This window comes from Bombina bombina, chromosome 5 (genome assembly GCF_027579735.1).
Source record: "Bombina bombina isolate aBomBom1 chromosome 5, aBomBom1.pri, whole genome shotgun sequence".
Classification (NCBI taxonomy): Eukaryota; Metazoa; Chordata; class Amphibia; order Anura; family Bombinatoridae; genus Bombina; species Bombina bombina.
In genome coordinates this window covers 1,121,488,399-1,121,501,427 of record NC_069503.1, presented here as the reverse complement: position 1 = coordinate 1,121,501,427, position 13,029 = coordinate 1,121,488,399, and positions in this window count along the sequence as shown.

Genomic DNA, 13,029 nt, shown 5'->3' with positions numbered 1-13,029 from the left:
ATATAGTTGCTAGTAAAAGTTACCATTTGTCTGCTCATTTGAATAAAACTTTGGAAGCAATTACAATAGACTTGAAATTAAAGGTTAAATGCCAATATCATTTCTGGAAGCCTAAAAGGGGCATTAAAATACAAATGGTTTGTTCTTTAAAAAGACTACTCTGCGGGACTGCACAAAAGTATTATTCTGCATTCACTATTCAGGGCCAGGTATGCTATAAGGCAAACTAGGTACTTGCCTATAGGTACCTTCATTTAAGTTTACTGCTGGGCTGGTAAAATGGTAATTTTTTTTAACTATTATGCATGCTATACCAGGGCTTGGCAAATCCATTGAACCAATGCTCCTAAATTATTAGTTGTAGCCCAACTATAGCGTTAATTCCAATCTTTCCTTTTTTTTATTTACAATGGGCACAGCCGTTACATTTTTTTTTCATTATCAAATTGATCACAATCTTTGTGAGTCAAACACAGCTGAGATTGTTAGTATGAGATTTGATCGCTATTGTCTCACAACAGCACTCGGAACTGTTCATAAAGGATGCTGTTCAGTGAGCTGAGTGAGTATGACGCGATATGCAATATTGCTGGCCTAAGCTAACATTAGCTCGCAACTTGATATAACAAGTCCCTGGTAATGCGCATAACCCAGAGAAGGTTTAGCAAAACTGACTTTGCTTGAGTCTATGTAGAGAATGCGTTAGTGGGTTCACAATATCCAAAGTCCTCTGTCTTTTGCTCACAAGTTACCTTTTACTTTCAACTTGTAATACGCACTAATGCTGCCATGAAAATTTTCACTTTTAGTACAGTTATCGCACAAGCAAAAAACATTTTAGGATGCCACTTGTATTCTGGCCCTAAAATATGTAAAATTAAAATCATTAATGAAAACCTATTTTTCACTTTTTCACAATATGGTTTATCTAAAATCATTCAGAACAGTGTGGGATATTAATTTCCATAAGAAGAAAGTGGGCGCAACTTATCTCATCTTCTAAAAGAGGATTTTAACAGTTCTGACACTGTAATTCATGAAACTGCTAAGTGAAAAGGTTTTACAGATAGTCCAAAGGTGCAGAACTCACTCTACAAAATGCGTTTACCAAACCCACCTGTACAAACTGTCTTTACAAAACTCACTCCCACTGTACAAACTGTTTTTACAAAACTCACTCCCACTGTACAAACTGTTTTTACAAAACTCACTCTCACTGTACAAACTGTCTTTACAAAACTCACTCTCACTATACAAACTGTCTTTACAAAACTCACTCCCATTGTGCAAACTGTCTTTACAAAACTCACTCCCACTGTACAAACTGTCTTTACAAAACTCACACTCATTGTAAAAAACTGGCTCTACAGAACCCATTCTCACTGTACAAACTGTCTTTACAAAACTCACTCTCACTATAGAAACTGTCTTTACAAAACTCACTCTCACAGTCTCACTGTACAAACTGTCTTTACAAAACTCACACTCATTGTAAAAAACTGGCTCTACAGAACCCATTCTCACTGTACAAACTGTATTTACAAAACTCATTCTCACTATAGAAACTGTCTTTACAAAACTCACTCTCACAGTCCCACTGTACAAACTGTCTTTACAAAACTCACTCTCACTGTACAAACTGTCTTTACAAAACTCACTCTCATTGTACAAACAGTCTTTACAAAACTCACTCTCACTGTACAAACTGTATTTACAAAACTCACTCTCACTATACAAACTGTATTTACAAAACTCGCTCTCACTGTACAAACAGTCTTTACAAAACTCACTCTCACTGTACAAACTGTCTTTACAAAACTCAGTCTCACTATACAAACTGTCTTTACAAAACTCACTCTCACTGTACAAACTGTCTTTACAAAACTCAGTCTCACTATACAAACTGTATTTACAAAACTCACTCTCACTATACAAACTGTATTTACAAAACTCGCTCTCACTATACAAACTGTCTTTACAAAACTCACTCTCACTGTACAAACTGTATTTACAAAACTCACTCTCACTATACAAACTTTATTTACAAAACTCGCTCTCACTATACAAACTGTCTTTACAAAACTCACTCTCACTGTACAAACTGTCTTTACAAAACTCACTCTCACTGTACAAACAGTCTTTACAAAACTCACTCTCACTGTACAAGCTGGGGCCTAGTTATCAAGCCGTCAACCTCAAATACGCTGGAATTCCGCAGCGTATTTGTGGCGCGGCTGATTCGCCTTAGTTATCAAAGGCTCGAGACCGGCAAAAGTAGAATTTTGTGACGTAAACTTCGATCCGCCGGACTCAGTCCGACACAGATCGATTCTTACGTCACTCCAGATGTTCCGCACACAAGTGCGGCACAATCTCACTACTTTTGCTAGTTATCAAAAACTAGCAGGTACGCTCGGCACTTTTACGGCCCAGCGTACCTGGTTTCAAAGCGCCAGCCTGGAGGCGGCGGATCCCATAGGAATCAATGGGAGTCTGACCATAGCGAAAGTACAAGTTCGCTGCTGACAGACATCCCATTGATTCCTATGGGAGCTGTCTACACCTAACACCCTAATATGTACCCCGAGTCTAAACACCGCTAATCTGACCCCCCCTACACCGCCGCAACTAAATAAAGTTATTACCCCCTAAACCGCCGCTCCCGGAGCCCACCGCAAGCTACTCTATACATATTAACCCCTAAACCGCCACTCCCGGAGCACTCCGCAACTATAATAAATGTATTAACCCCTAAACCGCCGCTCCCTGAACCCGCCGCAACCTATATTAAATGTATTAACCCCTATCCTGCCCCCCCTACACCGTCGCCACCTATAATAAATTTATTAACCCCTAATCTGCCCCCCCTACACCGTCGCCACCTATAATAAATTTATTAACCCCTATCCTGCCCCCCACTACGCCGCCGCCACTGTAATAAAATTATTAACCCCTAAACCTAAGTCTAACCCTAACCCTAACGCCCCCCTAACTTAAATATTAATTAAATAAATCTAAATAAATTAACTCTTATTAACTAAATGAATCCTATTTAAAACTAAATACTTACCTTTAAAATAAACCCTAATATAGCTACAATATAAATAATAATTATATTCTAGCTATCTTAGGATTTATATTTATTTTACAGGTAACTTTCAATTTATTTTAACCATGTCCAATAACTATTAAATAGTTATTAACTATTTAATAGCTAACCTAGCTAAAATAAAGAGAAATGTACCTGTGAAATAAATCCTAACCTAAGTTACAATTACACCTAACACTACACTATACTTTAATAAATTATTCCTATTTAAAAAATAAATACTTACCTGTAAAATAAACCCTAAGATAGCTACAATGTAATTAATAATTATATTATAGCTATCTTAGGATTTATATTTATTTTACAGGTAACTTTGTATTTATTTTAGCTAGTTAGAATAGTTATTAAATAGTTATTAACTATTTAATAACTACCTAGCTAAAAGAAATACAAAATTACCTGTAAAATAAATCCTAACCTAAGTTACAATTAAACCTAATACTACACTATCATTAAATTAACAAAATAAACTACATACAAATAACTACAATTAAATACAATTACATAAACTAACTAAGTACAAAAATAAAAAAAGCTAAGTTACAAAAAATAAAAAAATAAGTTACAAACATGTTAAAAATATTACAACAATTTTAAGCTACTTACACCTAATCTAAGCCCCCCTAATAAAATAACAAACCCCCCCAAAATAAAAAAAATCCCTACCCTATTCTAAATTAAATAAATTTCAAAGCTCTTTTACCTTACCAGCCCTTAAAAGGGCCATTTGTGGGGCATGCCCCAAAAAGTTCAGCTCTTTTGCCTGTAAAAGAAAAATACAACCCCCCCCAACATTAAACCCACCACCCACATACCCCTAATCTAACCCAACCCCCCTTACAAAAACCTAACACTAATCCCCTGAAGATCATCCTACCTTGAGTCGTCTTCACTCAGCCGAGCCACCGATGGAACTGAAGAGGACATCCGGAGCGGAAGAAGTTAATCCTCCAAGCGGCGCTGAAGAAATCTTCCATCCGATGAAGTCATCATCCAGGCGGCGCTGAAGAAGTCTTCGATCCGGCCGATGTCATCTTCAAAGAGGCGCTGAAGAGGTCTTCTATCCGGGCGAAGTCATCTTCCAAGCCGGGTCTTGAATCTTCCTTCCGCCGACGCGGAACCACCTTCTTCACCGACGGACTACGACGAATGACGGCTCCTTTAAGGGACGTCATCCAAGATGGCGTCCCCTCAATTCCGATTGGCTGATAGGATTCTATCAGCCAATCGGAATTAAGGTAGGAAAAATCTGATTGGCTGATGGAATCAGCCAATCAGATTGAGCTCGCATTCTATTGGCTGTTCCGATCAGCCAATAGAATGCGAGCTCAATCTGATTGGCTGATTGGATTCCATCAGCCAATCAGATTTTCCTACCTTAATTCCGATTGGCTGATAGAATCCTATCAGCCAATCGGAATTGAGGGGACGCCATCTTGGATGACGTCCCTTAAAGGAGCCATCATTTGTCGTAGTCCGTCGGTGAAGAAGGTGGTTCCGCGTCGGCGGAAGGAAGATTCAAGACCCGGCTTGGAAGATGACTTCGCCCGGATAGAAGACCTCTTCAGCGCCTCTTTGAAGATGACATCGGCTGGATCGAAGACTTCTTCAGCGCCGCCTGGATGATGACTTCATCGGATGGAAGATTTCTTCAGCGCCGCTTGGAGGATTAACTTCTTCCGCTCCGGATGTCCTCTTCAGTTCCATCGGTGGCTCGGCTGAGTGAAGACGACTCAAGGTAGGATGATCTTCAGGGGATTAGTGTTAGGTTTTTGTAAGGGGGGTTTGGGTTAGATTAGGGGTATGTGGGTGGTGGGTTTTAATGTTGGGGGGGGGTTGTATTTTTCTTTTACAGGCAAAAGAGCTGAACTTTTTGGGGCATGCCCCCACAAATGGCCCTTTTAAGGGCTGGTAAGGTAAAAGAGCTTTGAAATTTATTTAATTTAGAATAGGGTAGGGATTTTTTTTATTTTGGGGGGGGGTTGTTATTTATTAGGGGGCTTAGATTAGGTGTAAGTAGCTTAAAATTGTTGTAATATTTTTAACATGTTTGTAACTTATTTTTTTATTTTTTGTAACTTAGCTTTTTTTATTTTTGGTACTTTAGTTAGTTTATGTAATTGTATTTAATTGTAGTTATTTGTATGTAGTTTATTTAGTTAATTTAATGATAGTGTAGTATTAGGTTTAATTGTAACTTAGGTTAGGATTTATTTTACATGTAATTTTGTATTTCTTTTAGCTAGGTAGTTATTAAATAGTTAATAACTATTTAATAACTATTCTAACTAGCTAAAATAAATACAAAGTTACCTGTAAAATAAATATAAATCCTAAGATAGCTATAATATAATTATTAATTACATTGTAGCTATCTTAGGGTTTATTTTACAGGTAAGTATTTATTTTTAAATAGGAATAATTTATTAAAGTATAGTGTAGTGTTAGGTGTAATTGTAACTTAGATAAGGATTTATTTCACAGGTACATTTCTCTTTATTTTAGCTAGGTAAGCTATTAAATAGTTAATAACTATTTAATAGTTATTGGACATGGTTAAAATAAATTGAAAGTTACCTGTAAAATAATATAAATCCTAAGATAGCTAGAATATAATTATTATTTATATTGTAGCTATATTAGGGTTATTTTAAAGGTAAGTATTTAGTTTTAAATAGGATTCATTTAGTTAATAAGAGTTAATTTATTTAGATTTATTTAATTAATATTTAAGTTAGGGGGGCGTTAGGGTTAGACTTAGGTTTAGGGGTTAATAATTTTATTACAGTGGCGGCGGCGTAGTGGGGGGCAGGATAGGGGTTAATAAATTTATTATAGGTGGCGACGGTGTAGGGGGGGGCAGATTAGGGGTTAATAAATTTATTATAGGTGGCTACGGTGTAGGGGGGCAGGATAGGGGTTACTAGGTATACTGTAGGTGGCAGCGGTGTCCGGGAGCGGCGCTTTAGGGGTTAATACATTTATAAGACTTGCGGCGGGGTCTAGGAGCGGCGGTTTAGGGGTTAATACATTTATAAGAGTTGTGGCGGGGTCTAGGAGCAGCGGTTTAGGGGTTAGTAACTTTATTTAGTTGCGGGGGGCTCCGGGGGCGCCGGTATAGGGGGTAGAACAGTGTAGTTTAGTGTGAGTGCTTAGTGACAGGCTAGCAATAAAGCTGGGAAAAAGCCGAAGGGCAGCGAGATCGGATGAGTGATAACTGTCACAGTCTGCTGCTCATCGCCCCGCGGCTTTTTGACAGCTTTATTTGATAACTTAGGCGAACGTATTCAAGGTCCGCGGCGGCGAAGGTAGGCGAGCTTAGGCGGACGTATTGGGCCGGCGAAGCCAGAAAAGTAGACGGCTTGATAACTACCCCCCGCTGTCTTTACAAAACTCACTCTCATTGTAAAAACTGGCTTTACAGAACCCATTCTCACTGTACAGACCACATTCACAAACCCCACTCTCATTGTACAAACCGTGTTTACAATATCCATTCTCACTGTACAAACCATGTTTACAATATCCATTCTCCCTGTACAAACCATGTTTACAAAACCCACTCTCATTGTACAAACCATGTTTACAATACCTACTCTCACTGTACAAACCATGTTTACAATACATACTCTCACTATACAAGCCATGTTTACAATATTCATTCTCCCTGTACAAACCATGTTTACAAAACCTACTCTCATTGTACAAACCATGTTTACAATACCTACTCTCACTGTACAAGCCATGTTTACAAAATCCATTCTCCCTGTACAAACCATGTTTACAAAACCCACTCTCCTTGTACAAACCATGTTTACAATACCTACTCTCACTGTACAAACCATGTTTACAAAACCCACTCTCCTTGTACAAACCATGTTTACAATACCTATTCTCACTGTACAAGCCATGTTTACAATATCCATTCTTACTGTACAAACCATGTTTACAAAACCCACTCTCACTGTACAAACAGTGTTTACAATACCCACTCTCACTGTACAAACCATACAGATAGATAGATAGATGATAGATAGATAGATAGATAGATAGATAGATAGATAGATAGATAGATAGTAGAGATGTTCAGGGAAGAAAATTTCATCTCGGATTAAATGTTCATTTTGGATATTTAGGAAATGTCAATTGCCCTGAATATTCATTGCCTGCACTTTTTGGCTTTTCTAGTTTAAAACTAAACAAAAATCAAAATTTCATTAAACATTTACATTAATTTTCGTTAAAAAAAATTAAAACATTTTTAAGCTACAGGTGAAAAGTTTGCCTGTAGCTACAATACTTACCTTAATGTGCTCTGGAGGGCATGGAGAGCATGTTAAAGTAAGTATTAAAGGGCCATTATACACTCATTTTGTCTTTGCATAAATGTTTTGTAGATGATCTATTTATAAAGCCCATAAAGTTTGATTTTTTTTAAAATGTATAATTTTGCTCTGATTTTCAGACTCCTAACTGTTTGTGTAAAGGGTCTTTTCATATGCAAAAGAAGGGGGAGGGGGAGTGTCTTATTTCCCACTTGCAGTGGGCTTTCCAAATCCCTTTTCAACAGAGCTAAACTGAAAGCTTCTAAGTACATTTTTAAACCATTTTATACTGGATTTTTATATCAGTATCTGTGCATCTTATTCTTTATAGTAGTGTCTATTACATGCAGTTATATGAAAATGAGTGTATACTGTCCCTTTAAGCCCAATTTTCATCAGTATTTATATGTTTTCTTAATTTTCATTGGTGCATTCATTCGGATTGAAAATTTGATTTGCGTGACGAATGTAAATTCATCTGAAAACGAATGCATATCTCTGATAGATAGATAGATAGATAGATAGATAGATAGATGGATGATAGATAGATAGATAGATAGATAGATAGATAGTTAGCTAGATAGACCTGCATTCTGCACTAATAAAAGGCTCCCCTGCATTAGGATTACACACATTCTGCACTTTCCTATTGTATAGACTGGATGCTATTGGTCCCCCCTAATGAATGCACCTGTTGCACCAATGGTAGACAGTTCTGCCCCTGCTTCTCAGTCATCCAGGCAAATCAGTGTGGGAGGATTTAACATCACCTCCTACACCTTATAACAACACTAAGGGCTCCAACCTGCACCTACAGCTTGACAAATGGAAAAAAAAAACTCATATGCAGCTGGTGAGCAAATCAGAAGCTAGCATACATGTATAGGCTCTAATCACTGACTATATCTTTATTTGCTGCAGAATGGGGTTGTTCTAAGAGTGCAACTTTGACTATGGCCCCTATTTATCAAGGGCTTGTGGACCTGATCCGACACTGCGGATCAGGTCTGCCAGACCTCGCTGAATATGGCGAGCAATATAAAATTGCAGTGGGTCATATACGTGCATATACTAGCATTCAAGAGCTTAGAGACAAGAGGGAGTAGGGAAATAGGGCAGTAGTTGGATGGGGAAGTTGGATCAAGAGAAGGTTTTTTGAGGATAGGTGTGACCAGTGCATGTTTTAGAGATGAGGTAAATATATCAGTGCTGCGGGAGAGGTTGAAGATTTGTGTGAGTATAGGGGTAAGGGTGGAAGAGAGGGCGGGGAGTTGCTGTGAGGGGATGGGGGTCGAGGGGACAGGTAGTGAGGTGAGAGGACAGTATAAGGGCAGAAACTTCTTTCTCAGTAACAGGGGCGAAAGAGCTAAATTTATGGCTATGTGGGTTTTGGATGATTGTGAGCTTTTGAGGGGTTGGGAGACCGGTTGTATGTTGAGAGCTGATTTTATTTCTGATGGAGTCGATTTTGTTATTGAAGTGGCTGGCAAAATTTTGAGCTGAGAAAGAAGTTGTATTAGGAGGTGGGGGTGGGCGGAGAAGAGTATTGAAAGTGGAGAACAGACGTTTTGGGTTTGAAGAAAGAGTAGAGATAAGAGTAGAGAAGTAATGCTGCTTAAAGAGATTAAAGGCTGAATAGTAGGAGTTCAAGATGAACATAAATATAAACACATAAATACATATTTAGACTCATATATAGACACATAAATACATACATGTACACACACATATACACATTACATATAGATAGATAGATAGATAGATAGATAGATAGATAGATGATAGATAGATAGAGCCCTTTGCACTTAAATGGATAGGAAAGTCAAAATTAAACGTGCATGATTCAGATAGAGCAGGCCATTTTAAGACACTTTTAAATTCACTTCTATTTTCAAATGTGCTTCGTTCTCTAAGTATCCCTTGTTAAAAAATGAACACACACATATCATACACTAGTGGGAGCTGCTGCTAATTGGTGCCTGCACACATTTGTCTCTTGTGATTGGCTAAATAGATATTTTCAGCTTCCTGTCAGTAGTGCAATGCTGTCCCTTCAGCAATGAATAACAAGAGAATGAAGACATTTTGATAATAGAATTAAATTGGGAAGTTGTTTAAAGTTGTATGTTCTATCTGAATCATAAAAGAAAATGTTGGGGTTTACTATCCCTTTAAGTAGATGAACACATGTAAAATCATATTTATGCTATATTCATATTTAATAATGGCTTTAAATATGAATATTTAATACCTGTATATAGGTATTGGTGTATATTGTACCAAAAAACAACAGGTTTACTATCCCTTTAAGTAGAAGAACACATGTAAAATCATATTTATGCTATATTCATATTTAATAATGGCTTTAACAATGCATTTACTGTAAATATAATATATATATATATATATATATATATATATATATATACTGTATATAGGTATTGATGTATATTGTACAAAAAAAAAACAGATATATTCAGAAATATGTATTTATGAATAAATATAACACATTCCTTAAGTAAAATAACATTGGAATGTGAGATATTTATATTTTCATGTTGGTGTAGCGCACTGAATACAATATCACACACACAATATTGTCAGTTCAGCTTTTTATGCTCATCGAGTTGGTGCGCAAGCGAAAACAGTTTACTTTCAACTCAACCTGAAAGAAGCTTATTTCTAGCGGAGTTAACGCTTGAGTAGTAGCATTAAATTTTGCTCCACTTGTAATCTGAAGGTCCCATAAGCACATACATTTAGTTTTAATTTTTCCTAGGTCCACAAAAACTATGGCATTTGTTCTTAGTTTTGCTTTTCCTTAGGGGCTGCAAAAACAAGTGCAAATAGCAATATGTGGTACATTAGCTACCAGTGGCTATCTCTACATTAGATAAAGAGAGTCAGGATGTACTATCCATTATTTTATGAAACCAGCAGAATCCTCAATTCAGTTTAGTTGTTATCTCTGCAGTGGAAATTCATGGAACATTCACCTGAACCTCTAATATTACCTGCCCTATTACCCCCTGGGTCAGCACTATTGCTAGCTAACAAGTGATTACAATATTTATATAAAAATATCAATAACAAATAATAATGTAAAAAATATGTAACTTTATCATAATATAAAAGGTGCAATTTTGTGCTTACTCTATACAGCGGCATACCTAAAATACATATACACACGCTTAAAAATGTTAAAAGCCTAAAAAGACATGAATAATTAATTATAGACATATTTTACCAGCATTAATTCTTAAAAGGTTTTATAACAAAGTCAATACCTTGCAATGCCATCTTGTGGTTAAACCAATATATATGTATATTGTATACATTGTATTCAATTACAAAACATATATAATAATTGTACTTGTTAACTACTAAAATACTCTTGATGTTTATGGAAACAGTTCTGCTGTTTCCACAAGGTCAGCATCTGAAGAAATATACATATTAAAATCTTGTAATTACTAAAATAAATACAAAATTCTGCATTAAACACCTCCTGTGAACAATTCTTATACAGGGAGTGCAGAATTATTAGGCAAGTTGTATTTTTGAGGATTAATTTTATTATTGAACAACAACCATGTTCTCAATGAACCCAAAAAACTCATTAATATCAAAGCTGAATATTTTTGGAAGTAGTTTTTAGTTTGTTTTTAGTTTTAGCTATTTTAGGGGGATATCTGTGTGTGCAGGTGACTATTACTGTGCATAATTATTAGGCAACTTAACAAAAAACAAATATATACCCATTTCAATTATTTATTTTTACCAGTGAAACCAATATAGCATCTCAACATTCACAAATTTACATTTCTGACATTCAAAAACAAAACAAAAACAAATCAGTGACCAATATAGCCACCTTTCTTTGCAAGGACACTCAAAAGCCTGCCATCCATGGATTCTGTCAGTGTTTTGATCTGTTCACCATCAACATTGCGTGCAGCAGCAACCACAGCCTCCCAGACACTGTTCAGAGAGGTGTACTGTTTTCCCTCCTTGTAAATCTCACATTTGATGATGGACCAGAGGTTCTCAATGGGGTTCAGATCAGGTGAACAAGGAGGCCATGTCATTAGATTTTCTTCTTTTATACCCTTTCTTGCCAGCCACGCTGTGGAGTACTTGGACGCGTGTGATGGAGCATTGTCCTGCATGAAAATGATGTTTTTCTTGAAGGATGCAGACTTCTTCCTGTACCACTGCTTGAAGAAGGTGTCTTCCAGAAACTGGCAGTAGGACTGGGAGTTGAGCTTGACTCCATCCTCACCCGAAAAGGCCCCACAAGCTCATCTTTGATGATACCAGCCCAAACCAGTACTCCACCTCCACCTTGCTGGCGTCTGAGTCGGACTGGAGCTCTCTGCCCTTTACCAATCCAGCCACGGGCCCATCCATCTGGCCCATCAAGACTCACTCTCATTTCATCAGTCCATAAAACCTTAGAAAAATCAGTCTTGAGATATTTCTTGGCCCAGTCTTGACGTTTCAGCTTGTGTGTCTTGTTCAGTGGTGGTCGTCTTTCAGCCTTTCTTACCTTGGCCATGTCTCTGAGTATTGCACACCTTGTGCTTTTGGGCACTCCAGTGATGTTGCAGCTCTGAAATATGGCCAAACTGGTGGCAAGTGGCATCTTGGCAGCTGCACGCTTGACTTTTCTCAGTTCATGGGCAGTTATTTTGCGCCTTGGTTTTTCCACATGCTTCTTGCGACCCTGTTGACTATTTGAATGAAACGCTTGATTGTTCGATGATCACGCTTCAGAAGCTTTGCAATTTTAAGAGTGCTGCATCCCCTCTGCAAGATATCTCACTATTTTTGACTTTTCTGAGCCTGTCAAGTCCTTCTTTTGACCCATTTTGCCAAAGGAAAGGAAGTTGCCTAATAATTATGCACACCTGATATAGGGTGTTGATGTCATTAGACCACACCCCTTCTCATTACAGAGATGCACATCACCTAATATGCTTAATTGGTAGTAGGCTTTCGAGCCTATACAGCTTGGAGTAAGACAACATGCATAAAGAGGATGATGTGGTCAAAATACTCATTTGCCTAATAATTCTGCACTCCCTGTATTTAATTGGAATAATCTGCTTCCACCATAAAAATGAAAAGAAACAAGTACAGTCCTTATGCTGGATTTATGCTTACTAAACCCTTCCTTCATATTCACCTAGATTACAAATTTTGCGTTTTGGGATTTAACTCCGAAGATTTAGCACCGAAGCCATTACAAGTCTTGTCGGTATAGCTGTACGGCAAGCCTTTTAGCCTGTAACGCAACTTTAGTCCCGCACTCATAAAAATTACAAGCATCACAAATAGTATATTAAAGTTATTAACCCCTAATCTGTTGCCCGACACCGGCGCCACTATAATAAACCTATTAACCCCTAAACCGCAAGCCCCCCACAACGAAATATACTAAATTAAACTATTAACCCCTAAACCGAAAGCCCCCACATCGCAATAAACTAATTTAAACTAGTAACCCCTAAACCTAACGCCCCCCATACTTTATATTAAAATCACAATTTTTCAAATAAAACAAAACTAAGTTTAAACTAACAATTAAACTAA